Source organism: Emydura macquarii, unplaced genomic scaffold (assembly GCF_026122565.2).
Source record: "Emydura macquarii macquarii isolate MOO-44397 ecotype Brisbane River unplaced genomic scaffold, CSIRO-AGI_Emac_v2 contig_3390, whole genome shotgun sequence".
In the NCBI taxonomy this organism is placed as follows: Eukaryota; Metazoa; Chordata; order Testudines; family Chelidae; genus Emydura; species Emydura macquarii.
Genome location: NW_027133527.1, coordinates 4,737,955 through 4,750,942, shown reverse-complemented (window position 1 = coordinate 4,750,942; position 12,988 = coordinate 4,737,955).

Sequence of the window (12,988 nt, the reverse complement as noted above, 5' to 3'; positions counted from 1 at the left end):
GTCATTCCCCCAGGGGCTGAGAATATTGCTCTGTTTGTGTCATGTACTTATGAACATGCAGATATTACAGCAGCCCTTAGATACTATGGGGATGGGTGTCAGAAAAGCGCCCACGGCAGCTAAACAAAGAGTGGAAGGGATTTCTTGTGTCTTGTATTCCATCTCCAGTCACAGGAATGGGCAAATCAGTCTGTTAAGCTGGGTTAATTGTACTACTGACCCTTCCTTTGAAGGCATTGCTATTGTATGTCTCCTGGCAAACTCCCTGTCTTCTCCACACAGTTTCTGGACTGTTCCTATTAAGCTGAACTTTCCCAAAGCTACTCTTGGTTTTATTACTAAACACAGTTCTTTTCTCTCCCCCAGTTTGTCGTCCCTAAGTATTTCTGTAGAGTTTGTAACATTTCCTTAGTATAACTGACATGGGGAATAAAACCTAGATGGGGCTACTACAAGGTGGGTACATAACTGGTTGGAAAACCATTCCTAGACAGTAATTATCAGTGGTTCACAGTCAAGCTGGAAGGGCGTATGGAGTGGGGTCCATCAGGGATCAGTTCTGTGTCCGGTTCTGTTCAATATCTTTATCAATGATTTAGATAATGGCATAGAGCGTACACTTACAAAGTTTGTAGACAATACCAGGCTGAGAGACATTGCAAGTGCTTTGGAGGATAGGATTAAAATTCAAAATGATTTGGACAAACTGGAGAAATGGTCTGAAGTAAACAGAATGAAATTCAGTGAGGAGAAATGCAGAGTACTTCACTTAGGAAGAAATAATCACTTGCACACAAACAAAATGGGAAACGACTGCCTAGGAAGGAGTACTGCGAAAAGGGATCTGGGGGTCATAGTGGACCATAAGCTAAATATAAGTCAACAGTGTAACTGTTGCAAAAAAAGCAAACATCGTTCTGGGATGTATTAGCAGGAGTGTTGTGAGCAAGACATGAGAAGTAATTCTTCCACTCTACTCTGCGCTGATTAGGCCTCAGCTGGTGTATTGTGTCCAATTCTGGGCACCACATTTCAGGAAAGATGTGGACAAATTGGAGAAAGTCCAGAGAAGAGCAACAAAAATGATTAAAGGTCTAGAAAACATGACCTATGAGGGAAGATTTCGTCTGGAGAAGAGAAGACTGAGGGGCGATCTGATAACAGTTTTCATGTACATGTTGTTACAAGGAGGAGGGAGAAAACATGTTCTCCTTAACCTCTGAGGATAGGACAAGAAGCAATGGGCTTAAATTGCAGCCAGGGTGGTATAGGTTGGACACCAGGGTAGGTTAGACAAACACCTGGCAGGGATGGTCTAGATAATATTTAGTCCTGCCATAAGTGCAGGGGACTGGCCTAGATAACCTCGCGAGGTCCCTTCCAGTCCTATGATTCTCTAATTCTATGTTTTTCATGCAAAGTCGTATGGCTCCCCAGCCTTCCCCAGCAGTGCATAGTTATCATAATGATATCAAGCACATGTAACCTGTTGGTTGGGCAATGGAAAGTGCTGTGAAGGGAATTCAACACTAACCCCCGACAATCAGAGAGACCCTGCGATCTACAGGAAGCCTGGATTCTTGGATTGTTACTCACGCTGTTTATAACCCTGTGTTGACAGACCGTGATACACTGTCACGCTAGCTGTGTCACCTAATTGTTAAGATTCTTCACGCTTTTAGAGTTATCTCTGGGTGTGACGCTTAAGACTTAGTTCCTGCGGCATCACCTCAATCAACGTGTCACTTGCAACACACCAGGCCCAGCATTAAAAATCAATCAATTAAAGCCAGATCAAAACCACTGAGAATATGTTGCCTATTTCCAGTGGGGACATGGCCACAATGGCTGAGATTAAAAAGACTGGGACTGTTCATCTTAGAGAAGAGATGACTAAGGGGGCGGGGGCGAGATATGATAGCAGTTTATACAGTCATAAATGGTATGGAGAAAGTGAATGGGGAAGTGTGACTTACCCCTTCACGTGATTCAAGCACTAGGGGTGGCTTGATTAAATTAATAGGCAGCAGGTTTAAAACAAGCATAAGAAAGTACTTCACACCATGCACAGCCAACCCACCCAACTTGTTGCCAGGGGATACGGTGAAGGCCAAAAAAGAAAGATCATAGAGGATAGGTCCATCAGTGGCTATTAGCCAAGGTGGCCAGGGATTAACCCCATGCTCTGCGTGTTTCTAAACTTCCAGCTGCCAGAAGCTGAGGATGGATCACCCAAAATTGCCCTGTACTGTTCATTCCCTCTGAAGCATCTGGCACTGGCCATGGTGAGAAGACCGGATACCGGGCTAGATGGACCATTGGTATGACCCGGTATGGCTGATCTTATATTCTTATGTTGTGTTCTTACTGGAGGGGAGGGCCATAACATAAAATGATGAGCATTTTAAAAATGATAGCTAGAGATAGCTAGATTAGATAATGAAAAGCAGAAAGCATTATATACAGTAGCTGCACTTCAACAGGAGAATTTTTATTGGACAGTAATAACTGCACAGGACACTGCTCTCTGGATCAGTGCTAACACAGATGACGGGGCATTAATACATAATATGGACCTGGTACCCACTGTGTTGCACTTTGTGGCATCACTTATACCTGTGCCATGTGTTGGATCACTGCCATTCTGATGATCTGGCAGCATTTCACACACACACACACACACACACACACACACACTGCCCCCTCCCCGAACGTGGGCATGTTTAAATGACTGTATAAAGTGCAAGGGAATCAGGGCCTTCATCACTATGCGTCATTGACCTCTGAAAGTCCAGTGCCTTCTGAATTCCTCTGCTTTAGTACTAAACCCCACTATGTCAGAATACTCCTCCTTCTGCAGGCTAGAGGGAGGCTCTGTTATTGATTTACAGAGTCACTCCATTAACTGGATCACTGCACGCACTGTCAATGAAGCAACATACACCCTTGATTCTTTTTCCCTGTCTCTTATTGACCGTGAGAAGACTCTCTTCCCCCTTAAAGATGGCTCCACCTGCCATCTCTCCCCACACACCTGGCCTACGTGTTTTACTTGTGAACAGGGACATCCAGTGGCCAATGCGGGAAGCTCACGAGAAGAATTTAACAGTGTGCCTTTCTGATCTCCTACTGCCCTCAGCTGCTCTGATCATCCTCTCCAAATCCTTTCCTGAAGAGAAGTTGGAGGGAGCCATCCCGGGAGCGATTACAAAATAGCCTTGGTAGAGCAGTAGAAGATGTGCTCAAGGGAATTGCACTGGCACAGGAGATGGACCAAATGGCCTTTTCCACCTCTGGTTTCTAAGTTCCCAAAAGAAATCTTTGTTTTTCTTCCCTTTCTGGTGGTTTCCCCCTGCCTGTGGGGTCTGTGCCGCTTTCTTTCATAGAACCAGAGAAGATGAGGGTTGGAAGGGACCTCAGGAGATCATCTAGTCCCACCCCCTGCTCAAAGCAGGACCAACCCCGACTAAACGTACCCCACAGTGCAGGGCATCAGCCAGCAGGGTGGGGAGGTAGCTGAGTGCACCCCAATTAGATTGATCAGTAAGTACCTGCCATTGCTAGAGCCACTCTGCTCTACCGTCTAGTCTCTGGGAGTCCCCTTAATGTCACCCCTTCAGCATCCTGTGAAGCAGCTTGGAGGCTGGAAGCAGGGGAAGCATCCATTGCTTGGGACTTGTCAAACTAGACTGGGCGAGATACTAGAAAATGGGCAATCCTGCACTAGCAAGGAAAGGGCTCGGGCCCAGATACGCAAAGGTTTTTTAGGTGCCTTACTCCCATTGGTTTCAATGGGAGTTAGGCACCAAAATATCTTTCAGGATCTGAGCTTAGGTGACCTAACAATCATCAGTAACTTCTAGGACTCCGTGGCCTGTAACCCACTCTCCGGATAAAGGGGTTTCTGGGCGGTGGCTGCCGGAAGGGATGAGAGATTCACATTACGAATCCTTCCCCCAACAGACCCACCTTCCTCCTCATCACGCTGGTTTCTAGCTGCCCGTCCCCCTACCCAGGATGCTGGTCACGTCTGGCGCTGTTGGTAAAGCTTGCGTTCAAAGGGCCAAAGCCCTGACCTAAGTGGGCCCAGAGAACTCCAGCGCTGCTGGGAGACTCAGTGAGCAGGGGCTGGGAGGAAGCCATCTGCCGGACCTGGACCTACATACAGGGCCGGATTAACTCTCCTAGGGGCCTGGGGCTATTAATTTTGTGGGGCCCCTTACGGCGGTGCTCCCGGCACTGGGAACACTCGGGCCAGCCTGGGGCAGACCAGCCTGGGGCCGGGTTGGGTCCGCGCTTGGTGCTGGGGCATTCTGGCAGTGGGGGAAGAGGGCGGCTGGGGTGCGGGACGGCCAGGGTAGGTTGGGGCAGGGCAGCGCTGGGGCACGGGCTCTGGGGATGCTTGGGATGCTCCGGCACACCCGGCCAGCCTGGCTGGTGCTCGGGCCGCCCAGGGTGGGGCTCTGACAGGAAGGGGGTGGAAGAGGCATGGCTTTGAGCAGAAGGGGCGGGGCCGGGGGCTAGCCTCCTGCAACGGGCGGTTCACCAGCCGCCTGGATTTATTTTTGCAGGGCTCCCCTTAGCCCAGGCCCTGGGCTGCAGCCCAGAAAGCTCCTGCATTAATCCGGCCCTGCCTATATAAGTCTGACCCGTCTCCCTGTGCACGCCCAGATGTCATTCCTGCAGAGCAGTAAAGGACTTTTCAGGGTGTTTTTTTTTCCCCCCCCCTTGGAGAACATCCGTTCTTCCAAATGCTACGTCACTGAAAGGGTTAAAACAGCCCATCCCCCCGGGCTCAGGCGTGTCCTGCAGAGCTGATCACCAGCCAACATAATGTGGAGGCAGGAAAGGGTTAAAAGCTGCATGCCTGCCGTGGCCTGAGGCTGAATCCGCTTCAGGTGCGCACCTCCAGAGGGTGCTTAATGGCAGCATAAATAGGGAGCAGGTGAGCAGCTGCAGCCCTTTGGTTAGGGTGGGCTCAGGGCGACTGCTGAGAAAGAGCGGCTGAGTTTACACACAGGCCTGAGGCTGAGTTAGGGCTTCAGTTTTGAATGACCAACTATCTGCTTGGTTGGGTTTTTTTTGTAAGCTCAGGATCTCGCTCTTTCCTGGCGGGGTTGTGCACAGCCCCCGTCACTGTAGGGTCGAGATGATTTGCCCCCTGCATTAGATCACAAGGTGTCACTCTGGCCTCCTGGGGGAGAAGGGAAGGTGCTGAGGAACACCTGATAGTGAAGATCTGACTCCTAGAGGAGATGTTCGGCTTGAAACCACAAAGGGGGAAGGGCTGACCAAGATTGGGGTTCCCTGTAGCTCTGAGTGGGGAGTAGCACCCACTTACTGTGCACGGGGGTGGGTGAGCTCGCTGTCTGGTTGGCTGTGTAGATCTCGGACAGGGTGGACCGACCTTTCACCACCTCCCCCTTCCCTTCTGCCTCCTGCTCTGGGAATTGCACGTTGAACCGGATCAGAGGCCGTGGGGAATAGTCTTTCTGTCCCTGGGGCCCAACCCCTGAAAGGAGGGACCTCGCAGGGGTTACCTTCCGGGGCTGCACCACAGAACGCCTTGGAACGAGCCAGATGGGGTGGGTGTGTGTGTGTGATGAAACGCAAATGCCGCAGCCCTTTGGGAAGCCGTGTCCCGGCAGCTGGCCAGGGAGCGGCACAATCCGAAGGCTTTGTGGCTCGTGCCTTTCACACCACTGGGGTGGTTGCACAGTCACTGTGCCCAGCCCTGCGTCACTAGGGCCTTACCCACAAAGGTGGGCGGCGGGGCACCCCCATGGTTATCCTCTGGGGCAGCCATTCACCTCGCTCCCCGGGGGGGGGAGGGAGCACTCGTTAATGGGTCATTTCAGGGTCTGCTCCCACTGAAGGCAAATCTCTTGCTGGTATCGAGGGCGGCAGGATTGGGCCCTCAGTGACCTTTATAACTGAACATACTTCGTGCCTGCCTGCCCACTGAAATGATAGGAATGTCTGTACGAAGCGTAGCCCTACACTGGCACTGACGCATGGCCTAGGAGGGGTGAAGGTCACAGCGCTCTCTCCTACGGGACAACCCAGCACCCTAGAGCAATCTTGCTGGGGGAAGTTTACTTAACATTTCAATGAAACTTTGTGACGTTCTTTCTCTTATAATAGCCTGACCATTGCTGCTCATTTAGGGAAGGAGGGTCAGGCTGAGTATTCAAAGCTGGTGGTTTTTAACTTCACCGAATATGATCCTGCCCCCCCCCAAAAAAAGTTTGTTTTAACCACCAGCAGGGGTTGAACATGGGAAGGATCCAGTTTGCTTTTTGGATTAAATTTCTGATCAGATCTTATTTCATCCAAACTGTTTCTTGCCGCTCTCCTTCTGATCTTCTCCCTTGTGACTTCAGAATAATTCCCACAGCCCCTAGTCTGGTGAGATACAGAGAATGGTTCCAGGTGGGAAATAAACAGAGAAAGAAGCAGTGTGGTCTAGAGGTTAGCGAGGGGGACTGTGAATCAGGAGATCTAGTCCTAGTTCTGCCACTGATTCACTGCATGACTTTGGACAGTCACTTAAGCCCTCTGTGCTTTGCTTTTCTCATCTGTAAAATGGGGATAATCATGAGATTTTTTAGGGGAAGAAAATTCTTTGCACTGTGCAACCAAGAGGTATTAATATTATTACCCTCTTCACACCGTGATAGTGGGAGAGAAATTAACAAGTGACAGACTTTGTCACAGATTTTCAGGAGAAATCAGATCTTTCTTCACCACTGAAGTACTTCTTTTACCAGGGGGAAACTGCTTGAGGGCAAAGATTGATGGTCTTGGATGATTTTACATTGAAAGACAGTTCTGAACCATAAAAGACTGACAGACACCACCCCATGTTAGTTCCCCTGCACACGTTTTAGGTGGGGTTTGAGGCATTTGAGACTGTGTTCCAACAAGCTTTCCCCGCCCACCTGCTCCTTGCTGTAAGCGGAAACACCCAAGCAAACAGCAAAGAAGAGCTCTCCTTTGATTCAATAGAATCCTGTTTTAAAGCATAAATCTTTGCATTGCTATGCTGCACATAATAAATGCACACAGAACACACAAGGACAATGAAATAATAGCCAGATGTGTGCATTGCACATACCACACTTTGGGCTTGATTTTGATCGCTTGTTTTCTCTGATGATCTCTGGAAGTCAATGAAGTTGCTCCTGAGTTACACCATCAGTTCAGACTCTCAGGCCTGTCGATCTAAAAACTGATATATAATGCATGTAATTAATAGTAAAGCACTATGACGGGACGATACATTGGAAAGGCCAGAATAACATGAGATATGCAGTTGAGATACTCTCTGATGTAGGCGCTATGATGCCAGAGGCTGCTGGTGCCTTATCTACACTGAAACTGCCACCATGGGTGAACATAAGCCAGGGCTAGACAAGGAGTTTGCCTAAGAAAAGGTTTGGCTGTAAGTCTGCCGTGGCTCTTTCAGTCAGGGATAGCATGAAGATTAAGAGCAGGTTTCATCCAGTGGCAAATGGAATGGGACACATGGAAGAATGCTGGTTGACTCAGTGCCTATTAAATCTTCATTCAAACACATTCAAGCCTGTTGGAGTTGGGGAGACTCCCACAGTACACCAAGTCCCAGCAAGTCTTAGATCTGTACAATGATGAAGAGATTAAAAAGTCATGGAGAGGGCTAATGCATCCATAAAACGTCCCTTCCAACACTGCGCTGGGGCACCGGTTGTTCATCTACTGGTTCATTATCTCCATTGAGCAGAAGAGGAAAGAGAGGATAAGTGATTGGGTCAAGTTTAAACAGTAAGTCAGTGGCAGAGCTGGGGACAGACTCTAGGTCTCTGCATTCCAGTCTTTTGCTTTAACGCTGCCCTAAGTCACTGAGCCTTAAAGGGGACCTGGCCTATCTCACAGATGTTCAGCCTTCATGGCTCACTCAGTCCTCAGCCTAACTGCTGAGACTCCTGATGGAGAATGTTCCAGGGTGGGTTATTCTGTGCTGGTGCTGTCTATAATGCCAGTTGATCTGTCACTGCAGCCTGCCAGTCAATGAATGTCCACTCCACTGTGCTTGCCACTTGTCTGTGATTGCACCTGGATGGCGAAATCGACCTTTCCTTTGTCTGTGGAAAAACCTGTTCAGCCAGTCAGAGACTTACAGATTTTAAGGTCAGAAGGGACCCTCATGATCCTCTCGTCTGACCTCTGCCCGTCACAGGCCACAGAACCTCGCCCACCTGCTCCTGTAATAGGCCCCTAACCTCTGACTGAGTTACTGACGTCCTCAAATCAAGATTTAAAGTGTTGGAGGCTTTAAAGTTTCCCCAGACTTGTCTGGTTCAAATACATTTTAGTCCCACATTTCTTTTGTACAGTTCGTTGGATGTTTCGAGGAATCAGCAAGGGGGCCCCTCTTTCTGTCTCTCTGCTGGATAACTTAGGTGTCAGATCCTTGTCCAAAGAAAGCTTCCTTGGACTGCTCCAAAGTACACTTTCTAACTACACTTTTTATGAATTTTCTCCGAACAAAGCACATCACTCATAAAAGCCTCTAATAGGCTAACCATTTCCCTAGCAACAGCCAATAACAATTCATTATTCTCCTTATCAGCAAAGCATTTCTAGTCATAACAGCAATCAAACTTACATGTCAGAGGCACCTAAAACCAAGGTCGACTGTCCAAACATGCCCTCTGTTTTCATGGAGCCTTAACTCCCAGTCTTAACCTCCCATTCTGACAGCAAAACTGCAAACACGCACTTGCCTGGCTTTGCCACTCAGTGTCCTAAAATTATTTCTAGCTATATGATGTGTGGGTTTCAGCTGGCAGTGGTTGAATGTACAAAATGGCTGACTGCAGGACTGTCCAATTTTGGAGGACATGCAGGAATATCAAATTCGGGGACTGGAAGCCCCTGGCCCACTGGCATTGGGATGCTCTGGCTGGTAAACGCAGGAAAGCAAGTGAAATCGTGCACAGCCCAAGCACACTTAGAAAAAGATGCCACCAATTCAACCAAGGACGATCCAAAAAATGCCTGAGACCAAGCAAATCTGAACTGTAAAAGCGTTGTGCGATGTTGTTTTCCTTCTTTACAGTGACTTTGCCAACAGAATGTCAAATGAACATTTCCAGAGAGATTTGGAGAGCTTCCCCTGGAGTTAAATAGGATTTGGTTCTGACTAGTCATCCCATAGAGTAAGCAGAGCACAGTTATAGGTAGGGCGAGTCTCCCATCCCACCATGTCCATGCAGGACCAAATCTATGGCTAAGACTGGGAGAGCTCATCAGTTATTGCTCTCTGCTGAATCTGCCAATCTTCACTGCCAGCAAAAACCACATTTGCCAATGGCCTCTTGGTGGATGTACGGGCACTTGTCCTCTAAGGGTTGTCTGAGTTCTCCACCTGCTTTCCCACAGGCCTCCCAAAACAAAGACATCTCTGATTTATGATAATAAATCCAAACCAAATATTGGTTTTAACTAGCAACATAAACAAAGCCTTTTGTAACAGCCGTTAACCTCTGCAGGGTGTGTATGATGGGGATGACATACTGCAGCACCCTGTTATTTTCCCGTTGCCACACCTAGCCTCGCATTGCATATTGGACTAGAAATATCTAGCATGTACATTGCACATGCAGGCAGATCATGCCAGCGATGTGAGCTGTAGGTAGATGCAATGGTCACAGCAAAGACAAGGGAGAAAAGGGTTGTTTAATACACTAGTATTTTCTTTTGGGGATACAAGAGAGGATGTCATCTGTAATGAGTACCTGTTTCTCAGACCATGTCCATCTCCCCTACAAATCTCCCCACTAGTTTCCTTTTGCCTGCCATCAAGGCTAGGGGTGAAATCCTGGATCTATTGAATTTCATGGGAATTTTGCTAAAATCTCCCCCCCCCGAGACTTCTTGTCTTTCAGTGGCCTGGACCACTCTCGGCTTGCCTACCCCCTCTCTATCCTTTTTCTACCTCATATTTGCTCCAAATTGAAGCCACCTTCACTACTCCCTGTTTTTTTCCTTGCCTTTGTGCTTGCCCCATTGTTGCCATCTACTTTTGGGGGGGGGGGGATTTGGCCTGGGAAGTTGTGCCTAGCTTTTTAGCTCACGCGATAGAGACTCATCCGTTTAGCTCGGGAAGTCTCCAATTCAATCCCAACACGGCTCCTTATCACCTACATTCATCTGAAAACAATACTTCCTGCGGCTTTGTGTGCTAATTCGTCCACATCTCCCTCCCTCCATGCTTTAACAGCTATCAGAGGGGAGGAGAGGAAAAGTGGAAAGGGTAGGGACATGCAGAATTCAGGAATGAATCACACAATTGATAAAAAACCCAGTTACAACAAAGGGCTCATTTACCTGCAGTTACCAGGCAGTGACAACTGAGTCACTGCCAGTGTACTTAGAATAGACAAAAGGGGCCTGAACTAACACCCAGTGAAGCTAAAAGGAAAGGCATACATTAGAGGAGCACAGGGTGACCTGATATTATAGGGACAGTCCTGATATTCAGGGCTTTGTCTTATATAGGTGCCTATTACCCTACCCCCACCCCAATTTTTCGCACTTTGTTATCTGGGTCACCCTAGATGAGCATCAATTCAGGCCCTAACTACAAGATGTCAGACACCGCTGCTGGCTGCTAGATGTTCTGTAACACCCACGCGGTCACTTAAGAACATAAACAAGAATAACGCACTTGTTGGATCATGAATTGAACTTTCCCTGCAGGGGTGAGCTCTCTCTTCTGCAAGAAAGTGGTTACTGTTGTGTACCTATTTACAGAGGAGTGCATTCCTGACTGACGCAAGCAGTTGATCCTGACGCTCTGACTCCTTCCTGTCCCATACACGAGGCTGCTTAGCTAGCCCTTGACGAAGGCTCAGTGTTGATTTTTCTGCTGTCGGGAGCCCTGTCCCGAGTCTTGCATTGCAGCGTCTTGTGCTCTGAAAGGAGGGATAGTTGTCAGGCCTGGTTGCAGACAGAAAAAGCCGCCCTGTGCTGTCTGGAATTTCTTGCGCTACAGTGTGATTTCCTTGGAATAACATTGAGTTCCTGCAAAAATGTGCATCATTCGTGTGGCACAGATGAAATTTTAAGGCTCCATGATGATACGTATGTTTTGGATCAGCTGACTGTACAGGGAATAAGCAGCATCTATAGTACTCACCTACTACAGGACCTGCTCCGAAGATAGATTTTTTATCTAAAAAGTGTGGGACCCCACTCATGCCCCATCTCATGCCCATTGACGTCAATGGAAAGTGACTCATTTACTTCAGTGGGACTTGCACTAGGCTCCTCTTGATGACTGGGCGGATAACTTTGACCAGGGAATCCACTGAATTCTGCTATTTACAAATATAACGTCTCTTTCGTGTGGGTAGGGCTGGGCAGGGTCTGGCTGAGAGTCACTTTAATTATCATTGTCCCACGCAATTCTGAGTCAGAGTGAAATATGTGTGTGACTCCAAGCGATGTCTCATTAGTCCAGAAATAGCCGCTACAGGTGTAAAGTGATGCTTCGAGAATGCCGGGTGTCCAGAGAAGGTAGGCGTGGGGTGCAGGGTGGGACAGTGAGTCAGCACACACCTGTGTTCCACCTCCATGTACGGTTGGTGAACATCATTTGACAGATCTAGGAGTAAGACTCCCTCTTCCATAGCACTTTCCCCCAGTAACAACAATAGTATAAAGATCAATCGAAAAGACCCTCAAACCTGGATATGCAAAGTCACCCTCCCCTCTCCAGGGAAAATGAGAGAGTAAAACACCTTGCTTTAGAGGTTTCACACTCCTTTGTTTGGTTTGGCACGTGGGGTCCATGGTGATGGATACTGTATAAAAATCTTAAAGAGGTAGAAAGATAATGTGACATCCACCCCTCCTCAAATGTTTTTATGATCATATCTTGCACCTGTCCCGATATCTTATCTGCAATGTGACAAAGCAACCGCTTAGCTCAGAGGCAATACAGGACCTGAGACCTCTGTCAAAGTCATGGGATTGCATGATAACTGGTACTAAATTCCTGTAGAAGTGGATGGAAGTTACCAAGATACATACATACAGGGAGGTGGTGGAATCTCCATCTTCAGAGGTTTTTAAACTGAGGCTTGACAAAGCCCTGGCTGGGATGATTTAGCTGAGGTTAGCCCTGCTTTGAGCAGGGGTTGGACTAGATACCTCCTGAGGTCCCTTCCAACTCTAATATTCTAGGATTCTATGATTTCAGCCAAGCACCTTGCAAATCCTGTACCCACAGTCATTCCCTAGCCACCTACAGCATGCAATGAATACACAAAGACTCCTAATTAACAGCTGTGAACAATTGACTGGGAGTATTAGATTACGGAATAGCGTGGCCCGCAGAAATTTGCCCTGGAACGACAGATTGGGAAACCAGTAAAATTACATCATAGGAAGCTTAGAGAGACAGAGGAGATGAATGAAAATTTGTGGGCTAAAAGACTGCTGTATTGGGCAACAGGTCAGGGATTTGGGGGAATCAGTCTCTGGTTTCTCAGTGATCTGGGATTCCAGAGATGTCTTCAATGCACTTTGTAAACGTCAAGGAATTCTTGGGAGAGCTGGTTGGAATTTTGATCGACCCTCCCACTCCCCATTCCATACAAGGTGTTGTCAGAATTTATATGTTATGCGATGAGATGCCATTCTACCGGGTCTGTCTTCTGTGGGCAGAAGGAAACTTAACATCCCCCACAATCAGAGATTATGCAAGAGAATAAGGTGGGAAGATCACTCCTTGGAATTTCCCAGGAATGGCCTAGAAAGCTGACGCAGTGGTACTGTAAGGACATGCTCTGATCTCAGCTGGTGCCTTCACATGGATGGTAGGTGGATGTCACTGGAAGATCTGTGCATGGGATAAAGAGATTGCACCCTTCCTTTGATTTAATCCTGCCCAGTCCACACAGCCCTCCACTTGAACTCTGTGCCTTTCCTGTCTGTATCC